Source organism: Saccopteryx bilineata, chromosome 4 (genome assembly GCF_036850765.1).
Source record: "Saccopteryx bilineata isolate mSacBil1 chromosome 4, mSacBil1_pri_phased_curated, whole genome shotgun sequence".
NCBI classification, from domain to species: domain Eukaryota; kingdom Metazoa; phylum Chordata; class Mammalia; order Chiroptera; family Emballonuridae; genus Saccopteryx; species Saccopteryx bilineata.
In genome coordinates, this window is record NC_089493.1 from 35,641,662 (window position 1) to 35,654,078 (window position 12,417).

At 44.3% G+C, this 12,417-nt stretch overlaps 1 long non-coding RNA gene across 1 annotated transcript in view; it reads right to left on the reverse strand.

Moving 5' to 3' along the window:
* Positions 1-527: 527 nt before the first annotated feature.
* Positions 528-12,417, reverse strand: part of LOC136335344 (uncharacterized) — a 46,083-nt gene continuing 34,193 nt past the window's right edge. The window contains exon 4 of the long non-coding RNA XR_010731299.1: positions 528-765. This is a non-coding gene — a long non-coding RNA (uncharacterized lncRNA). The remainder of the gene's footprint in view (positions 766-12,417) is intronic.

Consider the following 12,417-nt stretch of genomic DNA (forward strand, 5'->3'; position numbering starts at 1 on the left):
TGTGGAAAAAATTAATGTCTGGACTTAATTAGCCAATGATATAAAATATTATCAGCAGTGGGGGAGCCACATGGAGCAAAAGTGGATGTCTCAGTGGTCCCCAGCTTTCCCTGGTCCCCAGACCCTGAGGGGCCTGGGGTCTCTCTGTAAGGGGAGTCAAGCCAGATGTGGAAAGTTTCAAGTCTTATTATGCCTTAACCTTGTTATACTCTGGATTTTTGTCATCTTTAAACACATAAGTCATATTTCTGTCAAAGAGAAGGTTTATCAGACTGGGGCTTTCCTGGTTCTTGAAACTAACAAGAGCGGGTCTCCTTGAACAACAGCTCTATCTACACCTTTCCAACGTTCTGCAAAGCCCATTTCCCTGAAGATCATCCCTTGCCTATAGTTTAATCCCCGTGTCTGAATGGTTCTGAAACTGAATGTTGTCTGAAAACCACAATTTAAATCTGTTTCCCTAAAACCATCTGTTCACATGCTCAATGATGATTCATATTTCTTACATGATAGGCCAATTTATTTTCTTTGTCTATTTTTTCTGTTGAATTGTTTGTATTTTTTTGTATTTATTTATTGAAATGTTTTGTATATTATAAATATTAACCTTCTGCTTGCTGTATGTGTTACAATCTTTTTCTCTTGATTTGTTGCTTTTCATTTGCCTTTGTTTACAGTGATTTTTAACTTTTCTTCAGTCATATCTGTAGATGTTTTCATTCGTGACTTGGGGTTTTGAGTCTTGCTTAGAATGGTCATTCATTCCTACCAAAAAAAAAAAAAATCATTAAAATATTCTCCTACCTTTTCTCCTAGCATTTTTATCATTTGGTTTTTGAAGATTTTACATTAGATCTTTAATACATCCAGAAGTTATTTTTGTGGGTGATGTAAAAGGAAAACCTCCTTAAGAGCAGTGTAAACCATTTTTTGTTGCTACTATGAGATGTTTTTCCCATTGCATTTTCTGAGTGGTTATTGCGAGTATATAGATTACATGCTTACTTTGAAGATTCAATTTCATCACCTCCCACTGTCTAATCTCAAAAGGACTAGATTTTTGTGTTGAAGGACGATCCTCTCAGACTGGTAAGCATGCCTGCTATGTAGCTATTAAACTATCTCCCTTGGCTTTTTTTCCTCATCTGTTAAATGGGGAACTTGGCCCAAATGTTCTTTGCAGTCCCTTCCTGCATTAATAATGTTAAGGTTTTAAATAACTTCTTTTTTTTTCTAGCCAAAGTGCAGTTTAATTTCAAAAGGGAGAAAACTGAATCCTGTAGCTCTAGTTGCTAAAGGGCACTGAGCCTCTTTACACTTGAAAATGAAACCAAGGGTGGTGAAGATTAGCATCCCCTGCTCTTGGATTCAGTACCTTGGCTATTTTTAGCTAGATCTAGTACCTTTGGGAATAAGACACCTGCAATACAGAGCTAAGAGCAGGGTCAGGCAGACTTTCTGTGACATACCACACTTCACACTTCTTTCCAAAGAAAGAACAAGGGGATGCAGGGGAAACTCTTTTTCAGATTACCTGGCATTGTAGAGTTTGCCACGCCTCACCTGGAGGCTGTTCATCCATGACCAAAGTGTTCAGTGGCATGTGAGCCCATATACCTGATGCTGTCTCCCAAGTGGCTTCAACTGTAAATTCATGGAGAAGTTTGATGTTCAGCTACCCAAATGAAGCACAAATATTCATAGAGTGCCAGAGATAGCCTACAATTTCAACCAAACTTCACAGTCAGCCATGATTTATATTATATTGCTATCACATACTTCAAAATATCAGCATCGTTAATATGATATGCATGTCATCTACACCATAGGAGCAGTTCATTAACATTTGGAGTCTCCTAAAAGAGAGGTACTCTTCAGAGATGAATAGTTTCTGAAAGACTCTAAGCAGAACTCTCAGCCAAAAAAAAAAAAAATGACTCTAACAAGAAGACAGTAGCTCAACAACTTCAACTACCTTTATCTGTATTAACATCAGAGGGCTTGTAAATTAGCATAGTAAATGTTAGATATTAGTGGTAAGTTGAGTTGAATGCCAGGTAAGTGTGTTGACTAAAACTATTGTGTAGGCACTTTTACCTTCTCCCAAACAGTTCAGTAGCTGATGCCCTTCAGACTGTCCCAAACCAAGGATTTAGTCTGGTCCAATGTGAGTCACTTACAAATGATTCTAATACCTGATCTCAACTAGAAGGTTGATTTAATCTTGCCAGGTTCTAATGGTGGTCTAATAGTAATTCTGAAGTAGCGCTGAATATAAAAAAGTATATATATTTCAAGATAACAGCAACAACAACAAAGTCATATGGATAGCTATGCCTTCTATTGGTGACAAAATCACAGGTCCTGCTAATACTACTACAGTTTATCCCTACATCATTATTGAGGGAAATGCTAAATTTTATTTGGAAATTAATTTAAAATTTTGTTTTCTTTTTTATTCAAATACATAGAGTCTCTGAATTCTATTCATTGACCCATTGGGGGGCCAAAAACTCAAGGTAAGAACTCTTGCGCCTTGTCTAGTGAATGTTTGAAACTAGAGAAGCTCATCAATGGGGCCCATCATGGGAATGTCAATGTCCTGGACAAAGGGGTCTGTCCTGGAGATACCAGGGCAGCCTGTAGGGCTGGGCTCCACACAGAATCCCCTGACCCTGTGTGGCATGTGCCTGGGTACCCACAAAGCCCTTGCAAGAGTAGATCCTTCACCTGGGATAAAGCTTCACATAGGCAAGCTTTAGTGGGACATCAGTCTGCCAAAGGATACATTCTCAGCAAATCCAGTTTTTCCCAAAGAAGCTTGGCAGAAACCTATACAGACTCCAACATACACACTTCCATTCACTTTACCACCCAGAGCACTTTTCCCTTTCAGCTACTGTATCTCTACATTTGCATAATTAATTAGGACATTACATTAGTTTCCCCAGAATTAAGTTTCCATCTGCTTAAAAGCTGTATCAAAGTCTGGCCTCTTGCAAAACCCAAGGCTCACTTATGGACTCGTTAAAATGTGGGTTTATTGTTGATTTGCCATCTGTGTTTTCTATTCTCTTCACAAAGATTTCAAAGGTCTTCAGGCCAAACTCAGTCCCAGCTCAAGCATTTTGTGCTCCCTCTCCTAAGAGAAGCACGTGGTTCAGCCCTGGGAAGGTGGCACTGAGAGATCACCATCCCCATCTATGTCATTGATGGTTGTCACCCCACACCACCACCTAATGCCCTGACGCAGGTTCCACCGTGAGAGTTGCTGACCAGCAGGACACTGCCACTCATAGGTCACAACATGGCCAGGGTGCTAGTAAAGGATAGGGCCAGAGAACGGGAAAGGCAGAAAAATGGCTTCCTTCACATCCAGTTCCTTATTCTCTCTCCCTCCCAGGCCAGGAGGGAGTTGAGAACGTGTCCTGTATGACTTGGTTGGAAGGAGAGGAAGTACAGAACCAACCTAATGCTTGTGCTCTGTCGGAGGTGTGAGGAGCTGGGAGGAGTAAGTTGTGCAGAGGCAGTGGCAGAGGCTGAGGGCCAGGGGAGGACTTGGGTGGGGTCTTCTATCCCCCCTGGAGGCACTCACTCACCATGTTGGTGGGTAATGGTATTGGGTCAGGAGGGGCAAGGAAATAGGCCTTTCCTCTGCAAGTGTCCCTGCACTCAGCCAGTACCCCTGGACCCTGCACAGGCTGCCTGCTGCTCAGGGTACTCCTACCTTGGCTGGGGCTGGATTTATTATTACTTGGTCTTGTTACCTACATGACACACAGAAAGAGAATAAGGAGGGGAACTCAAAATGTCCCTTCACTCCCAGATCCATAGGCTCCTTATTCTTTACAACATCTGACTCGGTCTCTTGATTTCTCCAGATTCACAATGGTGAATTATAAGTGGTTATAATCTTATAAGTGGTTCCCTCCTGGGTCCCAACAGTGGTTATTCCGCCAGGGGCTCCTAGTTACAGCCTTGACGGTTAGCTCCCCCACTCAAGGGTACAAGCAAATGGCAGCCAAAATTAACCTCTATTCAAAAGTAGGGTTCCATCTATAGAAGCTCATTTGTTTCCCTCCCTGCAGCTGGCTGGACTGAGAGCCCCCTCTGTCACTTTTTTTCTTAAACCTTTCTTTTACATTCAGGAAATGACCCGTTTGGTACAGTTAAAGTATATCTCAGGGGCAGCCCCAGCAACCAGCTAGCTCCTTGTGTTTCCTGCTTCCGTTCCATGGAAATGCCAGAACAGTTGTTTCACTTAGGCACTCCCTTTCTGGGGCTTGGAGAGAGCCCAGAGGCTATTTCCAGCCCCAGGCCTCCCGGTGAGCACTGTGAACCCCACCTCAAAGCTGCCTCAAACTCACCATCCTCCATAGCATCAGGAAGCTCAGGGCAAACTGCTGGGGCTATAGTGTGAGCTGGATATCCTACCAATACCTACCTTCTCCAGCCCCCAGCCGCCCACCTCTAAAGTACCAGACCACTGTGGAGTTCAGCGAAAGAAGAACCCTGCCTCCCAACCTTCCAAGTAACTTAAACTCTCTGAGCCTTAGAAGAGGGATTAGGATAATGATAAATACCAACTTGGAAGGTTTGTAGAGAGTAAACCAAGTGAGTTTTCTAAACAGTGCTTAATAGACCTTAAAAGCCTATTCAGAAGGTATAGGCGGGATAAACGGTGATGGGAGAAGAATGGACTTGGGGTGGTGAACACACACAATACAGTGTACGGGTGATATATTGTGGAGTTGTGCATGTGAAACCTGTATAATTTTGTTAATCAGTGTCACCCCAATAAGTTCAATAAAAAGGAAAAAAATAATAAAAATAAACCCCTAAAGAACTTTAAAAAAAACCCTATTCAAATGTTAGCCAGCATCATTTCTCAGGATGTGAGGTTACATAGGAGTGTTTTAGAATTTTCCTTGGCAGCCCAGCATGGTGGCCCTGCTCAGAGCCCCAAGAAGGAGCTTGGATAAGATAAAGGTAGGGCTCCTGGCACGTGTCCTACATGGACAGCCCTAAAGGGGCCTCAGTGCCGGGCACACCGGAGATGGTGCTGGGCAAATGCATGAGGCTTAAGAAAGTACGTGGACATCTACCCCTGCCTCCCAAATGACTGAAACTGACAGCAGCCTCCACCTCCCCCATAGTCGTGGCTGCCCAGAGACAACCGTACAGAAAATCACCCAAGTTTCCGTCTGGATCCCATCCCTGGTCCCTCTCACCCCGAGTCTCTCTGTCCTCTCTTTAGCTGGGTCCCACTGAAGCAGGGACAGGCTTGTCTGTCCACACAGGGTTAACCTTCAGGCTGTCATCTGGGTGATTGCTTAACTGGAGCCCAGGCTCACATTTACCGGCACGTAACTCTTTGCTTTGATACTTGAGTCTGAGTGTTTTAATGCCTGGCTGGCCCTGCTGGAGTTTGTTTGACCATGTTTTGAAAGTGACTTTGGTGCTTGTGGTGATAACTGGCACAGCACCATGGGCTGACCACGCAGCGGTGTGACAGACTGGCGCGATTTGAACTCAGACGCTGATTTATGGTCTGCTGCTGCTTGTATATATGTGTATCTGTTGGCACGGAGTAGTCAGACAAGTCACTGAGCCCAGGGCCTTCTCTCTGATAGGTCGCATGGGGTGTGCAGTATGTTATTCTCTTACATTCCTTCTGGACGTAGCCAGCTATTTTCCAACGGCTCATGGTGGAAAAGCTTTGATGCTATGTTTTTGGCTGTGACATCTCCCTTTGGGGTCAGTGTCTACCAAGTTAGTCTGAGAAAAACGCTAAAGGGGTGTGTGGGCATAAACAAAGAGCACCCGAAGGAGAACAAGCAGAGGCTGTTTTTCAGAGCTTGCTATGGCAATGGAGTCAGCCACCATCATTTGCTTTGGACAGAAACTCAAAGATAGGTAGAGGAGTGGGAAAGCTTCAGAGTGAAAAATAGGAAGAGCTTCAGGTGAGCTCTGATTAGAGGGTGTTGGCATGGGGACACTGGAGGCAGGCTAACTCGAGGGGCAGGGCACCCTCTGTGACTGGCTTGAAGAGTATATTTGGCTTTCTGTAGGTGGTCCTGAGTTGGAAGCAGGGGAAAATTTTAGGGAAGTTGGAGATTATGAGCTGATTGCTAAAGAAGTTGTGGTTTGATTTCCTGGACTGGTGACTGCAGAGGTGTTGAGTCAGAGTTGAATTTTCATATACCGTCTGGCCGCTGTTCATTTGTATTATCAGCCTTGTAAAAGAGAGTAAATTTGAAAATCCTGGTTAATCTGGATAACCTAATTTCATTTGGGAATGATTATACTACTGCTCAGTAAAAATTTCTACACAAACAAAAAACAAGTGTAGAAGCAACCAGAGTATCCAATTTTTTGGTGTTAAAAAGAATTAAACCCTGGCCAGTGGCACAGTGGAAAGAGCATCGTCTTGGAGTGCCAAGTTCATGGACTCAATCCCAGGGTTGCTGGCTCAGCTCTGAGGTCACCGGTTTGAGCCATAGTCAGGGCATGTATGAGAAGCAATCATAGGGTACACTACTAAGTGGAACAACTAAGTGGAACAATCAGTTGGTGCTTCTCTTTCTCTCTTCCCCTCACAAAATAAAAAGGAAGGAAGAAAGGAAAGAAGGGAGGGTGGGAGGGAGGGAGGGAGGGAGGAAGGAAGGAAGGAAGGAAGGAAGGAAGGAAGGAAGGAAGGAAGGAAGGAAGGAAAGGAGCGAGGGAGGGAAGGAAGGAAAAGGGGAGGAAAAAGGGAGGAAAGGGGGAAGAAGGGAGGAAGGGAGATAAAATTAAGGCGCAGCCATATTGTACAAAAAATTTAAAAGATGTTTCTGACTTAGTGACATTAGAAATGTTTATAAATGTAATGCAAAATGTCACAAGTGATTCAAAAATCATACATACCATGTGACTCAGGTATAAGCAGAGGTCTGTCAGAGGGTCTTCTTGTCCCTTAATTTTTCGGTAAGATGTGCTCAAACACCCATCACACAGGTCTGGACAGTCTCATGCTCTCCCTGAGAAAATTTTCTGGAGCTGTGCATGATCTGTCCGTGAGCTCTCGCTTCCCCGGGGTTATTTGAATTCTGCACTCATATCTCATCATCCGCACAGGCTGCCTCAGGTCTGTGCTGTGTCAGTCCAGTTGTGGAGATCAGCCCTTTTGTTAATTCTGACAAAACCTACTCACCCAATGCCTTTGCATAGAGCATGGGGGAATTTACAGCCAGTCAAGCGTACTGAAGAATGAGTATCATTTCTCTCGGTCTCCAGGCTCTTCAGTGGCTCTGGCTCTGGCCTCCTACAGCGCTCGCAAGACCTCCTCTTCTTTCCCTTTCGCCCTCTTTCCTCTCTGCCATACTCTCAAGAGGAGAAACAGAGTCTTCCTACTTACTTATGCAACCAACTCGTCTCTCTTCCGTCCCTACTGGAAATGCTGCTGTCCCTCAACGTGGGCAAGGACTCTGCTAAGGCTTTCAAACTGCCAGTTGGACTTTGTTAGGGGCCCAAGTTACCTTCCTCTGAGAAACAGGCTCTTTTGCCTCCAGGCCCTGTCTGGTGAGTAGGGGAGGGAGTGTTGTGGGCAGGTGGTTTTTTCCAGCAACACAGCCATTATTTGAAGATTAGAGATAGCGCATGAGAAGCTCCCAGCACCACAGGCCCCAGCACTGTAAGTGCCCTTGTTTTATCAAAAAGTCCCAGAGGAGGCCCTTCTCCAGGTCCTCTGAGTTCTCCAGCAGCCTCATCAGCATTCTCAGATCTAGGCCAGCTGGCAGATCATTTCTTTGCTACTGGTTTTGGTATAATTTCGCCCATCTGTTCTTAAAGGCTAGGGCTTTCTACCTCTGCTTTTCACTAAATCATATCAATTGGTGCTCCCTTAGTTTTCCCAATGTTTATCCAAGAAGTCTTCATTCTGTAATTTCAGTATTTTCTGTTGATCAACTCAGAAGTCCCCAAGAAAATTATGCTTTTGCTGTCTTTTGTTCCCTCTAAAAAGCGATGTGGACCTGGGGGTTGGAGACAGCCAACTTCATCCTGGCACTCAGACGCAACTAGGCTTATCTAGGGCAGTGGTCCCCAACCTTTTTTGGGCCATGGACCGGTTTAATGTCAGAAAATATTTTCACAGACGGGCCTTTAGGGTGGGACGGATAAATGTATCATGTGACCGAGACAAGCGTCAATCAAGAGTGAGTCTTAGATGGATGTAACAGAGGGAATCTGGTCATTTTTAAAAAATAAAACATGGCCCTGGCCAGTTTGCTCAGTGGTAGAGCATCAGCCTGGCGTGCGGGGAACCCAGGTTCGATTCCCGGCCAGGGCACACAGGAGAAGCACCCATCTGCTTCTCCACCCCTCCCCCTCTCCTTCCTCTCTGTCTCTCTCTTCCCCTCCTGCAGCCAAGGCTCCATTGGAGCAAAGATGGCTCGGGCGCTGGGGATAGCTCCTCTGCCCCAGGCGCTAGAATGGCTCTGGTTGCAGCAGAGTGATGCCCCGGAGGGGCAGAGCATCGCCCCCTGGTGGGCAGAGCATCGCCCCTGGTGGGCGTGCCAGGTGGATCCCGGTCGGGCGCATGCGGGAGTCTGTCTGACTGTCTCTCCCTGTTTCCAGCTTCAGAAAAATACAAAAAAAAAAAAAAAAAAAATTAAAAAATAAAACATCATTCAGACTTAAATATAAATAAAACGGAAATAATGTAAGTTATTTATTCTTTCTCTGCAGACTGGTACCAGTCTGCGGCCCAGGGGTTGGGGACCACTGATCTAGGAGACAGGTGGAGAGGCTTTTTCAGAACTGTTTATATGAGGGACCAAGGAGCTCCTGAGGAAGGAATCTGAGAGAGAAACTGGCAGACACAATCTGAGGATAATGCTCTTGACTTCTGGGGAAAGGAGTGGTTTTGAATAACAGCCTGTGTGTGCCTCTCAGACTGTTCCCCACCCAGCTCCCTGTGGCTGTGACTAAGTCCTACGGAGAGGGGGCTGAGGGTGTGGAGAGCTGACACAGGCACAGTCACACAAAGTTTCCATCAGATATTGGGAACAAGTGGAAGCGAGTGTGGATCGGGGATAGTCCTCAGTCTGCAGAGCCACGTGGGATCCATGCAATAGGAGCCTAGGAATGCTTCCGGCTTTAGCAGATGCACCCTTGTCTGAGGAAGCAACAGCCCAGTGAGGTGGCTCAGCAAAGAGGCACAAGGCAACTTTATTGAAGGCAGCTCTAATAAAGTGCCTTTGGTAAACACCTAAAGCTTCTGGGGGTGGACTCAGTGCTGTTAAATCAGTGGTGACATCATTGGCTTCAAGTGGGAGGCAGCGCCATTAGCTCAGACACTAGCATCCTACATGGTAGGCACTGAAAAATGGCAGTGGAGAGCTCAGCATCAGACAAGACCAAAAGAAACCAGAGCAGTAGAAGAGGAGGTTGGTGGGATTCCAAGAAAAGTGTGAGATTTGGTAGCTAAGAACACCAACTAGTGAATGCACCTAAATTACCCCTGAGGACTCAGGAATGTTTGAAGGGAACATTGAAGTATACCAGGCATTTTTCTGGTAGAAGCAAAAGCCATAGCTCCCTACAGTGTTTGATGTATTTTGATGTGAATGAATACTTTTAATTCTCATAGCCATGCCAGAGGTAGGTAATATTAGCCTCAGCTTTTACCAGTGAGGAAGAGGTCAAGGAGGGTAAATAATTAACAAGGAGTCACACAGCTTGTGAGATTTGTGATTCTAAAGTCAGTGCTCTCACAGTAGACTCTAGAATCCTTAAAGAGGATCAGAATTTAGTCAACAGATTCACTCAACAAATATTTATTGCATGTCTACTACATGCCAGGTGCTATCCTAGATGCTCACCATATAGCAGTGAACAAAATAAACAAAGTCTGTGCTCACATTAGTTTTAAAATATAGATATTATTAAAATTGTAGCTTAATGTTTCCAGGATCTTTGACCTTGGACACATGGATTGAATAAGTCTGAGGGTTGAGATAACTTGGACTTTGAGTACTTACATTACTCAGCCACCTTGGGACTGACTGCCAATGTCTCCCCCACCATTTGTCTGTATATAAATTGCTCCATTATATTTATTTAAGAGAAAAATATAGTTCATATAACTTTTGTTCTCCAAAGAATGAGAAGACCTTGCGTTGGAGAGTGGTTAAGGACAGAGGAACCAAAATGCTTCACTCAAGGGCAGAAATAGAGGATACAATGTTTTTGATGTTGCTGATGCCTATGTGGGAACGTGTTGCAATTAGAAACAGCACCTACCCAGATAGCTAATACACAATCAAGTTCTTATCACATCCCTTGGAACAGAAGGGATACCAAGAAAGGCAGATCAAGAGCATTGTGAATATATTTATACAACTGACGCTATGGGAATTTTGTCAAGGGAGATCGGGTGAAAATCAAGCTTAACAATATTGCTAGAAGCTTCTACACCCCAATGCAAGAGATGCTGGTTACATGGGATCATGACTTGATTTCCATTTTGACAAAAATCTATGACAAAAGTAGCATAGCTCAGTGGTCAGGAGTGTGGACTCTGTAGAGAACTACTTAAGTGTGAATCCCTATTGTGTCACTTACTAGTTGTGAGACCTCAAATAAGTGATTTAACTTTTTTTGCTTCACTTTCCTCATCTTTAAAATGGAGAAAATAATAAAAGCTACCTCGCAGGTTTTTTACAAGGATTATCAAAATATAAGTGTTAGTGCCTGACCAGGTGTTGGCTCGGTGGATAGAGCACTAACCTGGGATGCTGAGGACTCAGGTTTGAAACCCCAAGGTTGCTGGCTTGAGCACGGGATCATAGACATGACCTCATGGTTACTGGCTTGAGCCCAAAGGGTCACTGGCTTGACCAAAGGGTCACTGGCTCAGCTGGAGCCCCCCAGTCAAGGCATGTATGAGAAAGCAATCAATGAGCAACTAAAGTGCTGCAACTACAAGTTGTTGCTTATCTCTCTCCCTGTCTGTCTCTCTCTATCTCACTCTCTCTCACACTAAAATGTATGTGTATGTGTGTATGTGTGTGTGTGTGTGTGTGTGTGTGTGTGTGTGTGTGTGTATTTAGCTATTATTAAAAGAGTAAGATTCTTTGGTCATGATGAGTATGATGCTAGGTGTATACCAAACCCTAGTTTACTTTTTCTTTTTCAGGACACAAAGGAAGATGATATATCCCATTGTTCCTTGAACTTCTGGTTGCATTTAGCCAATTGGGTATTGGAAGTAGTGATGTAAGCCATGGGTTTTAAAACATCTTGAATGATACCCCAGTTTTCGGTCCCCTGCTACAGCAACTCCGGAAGCCACATGATAAGATGGCAACATTCCAAGATGGTGAAATTTCATCAGCCTGAGTCCCTGAAAGATTATATGAAGCTGAGTTCCTCCCCACCACCCTCACCCCACCCTTATCCATGTTGGACATGTAACACGAGCAAGAAATAAATGTTTATCATATCAAGACGCTGAGATTTAGAGGTTCACTGTTACCACAGTATAACCTTACCTATCCTGATGAATTTATAAAGTTATATAAATCAGTTACAGCTGCTTCTTCCCAACACAATGGACCTTCATATTCCAGAAAGACTTGGGATTTTAAATGTCTAAGTGCCAGATTATCTGCTCAAATCTTAGGACGTAGAGGTTCCTTCATTTAAGTTCTTTAAGTCCTTAAGAGCCATGGATTCTTTTTATGTTACTGGAAGCAAAAACCTTATTTTTGTGTGTGTGACAGAGACAGAGAGAGAGAGATGGAGAGAGGGACAGATAGAGACGACAGACAGGAAGGGAGAGAGATGAGAAGCATCAATTCTTTGTTGCGGCAACTTAGTTTTTTATTGATTGCGTTCTCATCTGTGCTTTGACTGGGGGGCTACAGCAGAGTGAGTGACCCCTTGCTCAAGCCGGCAACCTTGGGTTCAAGCCAGCAATGTTGGGCTTCAAGCCAACAACCTTTGGGCTCAAGCCAGTGACCTTGGGGTCATATCTATGATACCACAATCAAGCCAGCGACCCCATACTCAAGCTGGTGAGCCCACACTCAAGACAGTGACCTCAGGGTTTTGAACCTGGGTCATCTGTGTCCCAGTCTGACACTCTATCCACTGCGCCACTGCCTGGTCAGGCAGCAAACCATATTTTTAAAAGAACGATAAAACATTTCCCCTTCCTTCTCAAGCTGGGTCTCAGCAGGAAGTCTGGCCACAGTTTCCCCAAATGCCATACTCATTCATCCTATTACACCCTGACTCATCAGGTTTCCTGCTGTCTTGACACTCTGTCCAGTTCATGGCCCAGACTCCAGAAAATAGAAAGTTTGCTTAAAATATGAATGTTTCTCTTTTCTAGAATTTTATTGCAGTTATAACTAATATTGGCATTAATAA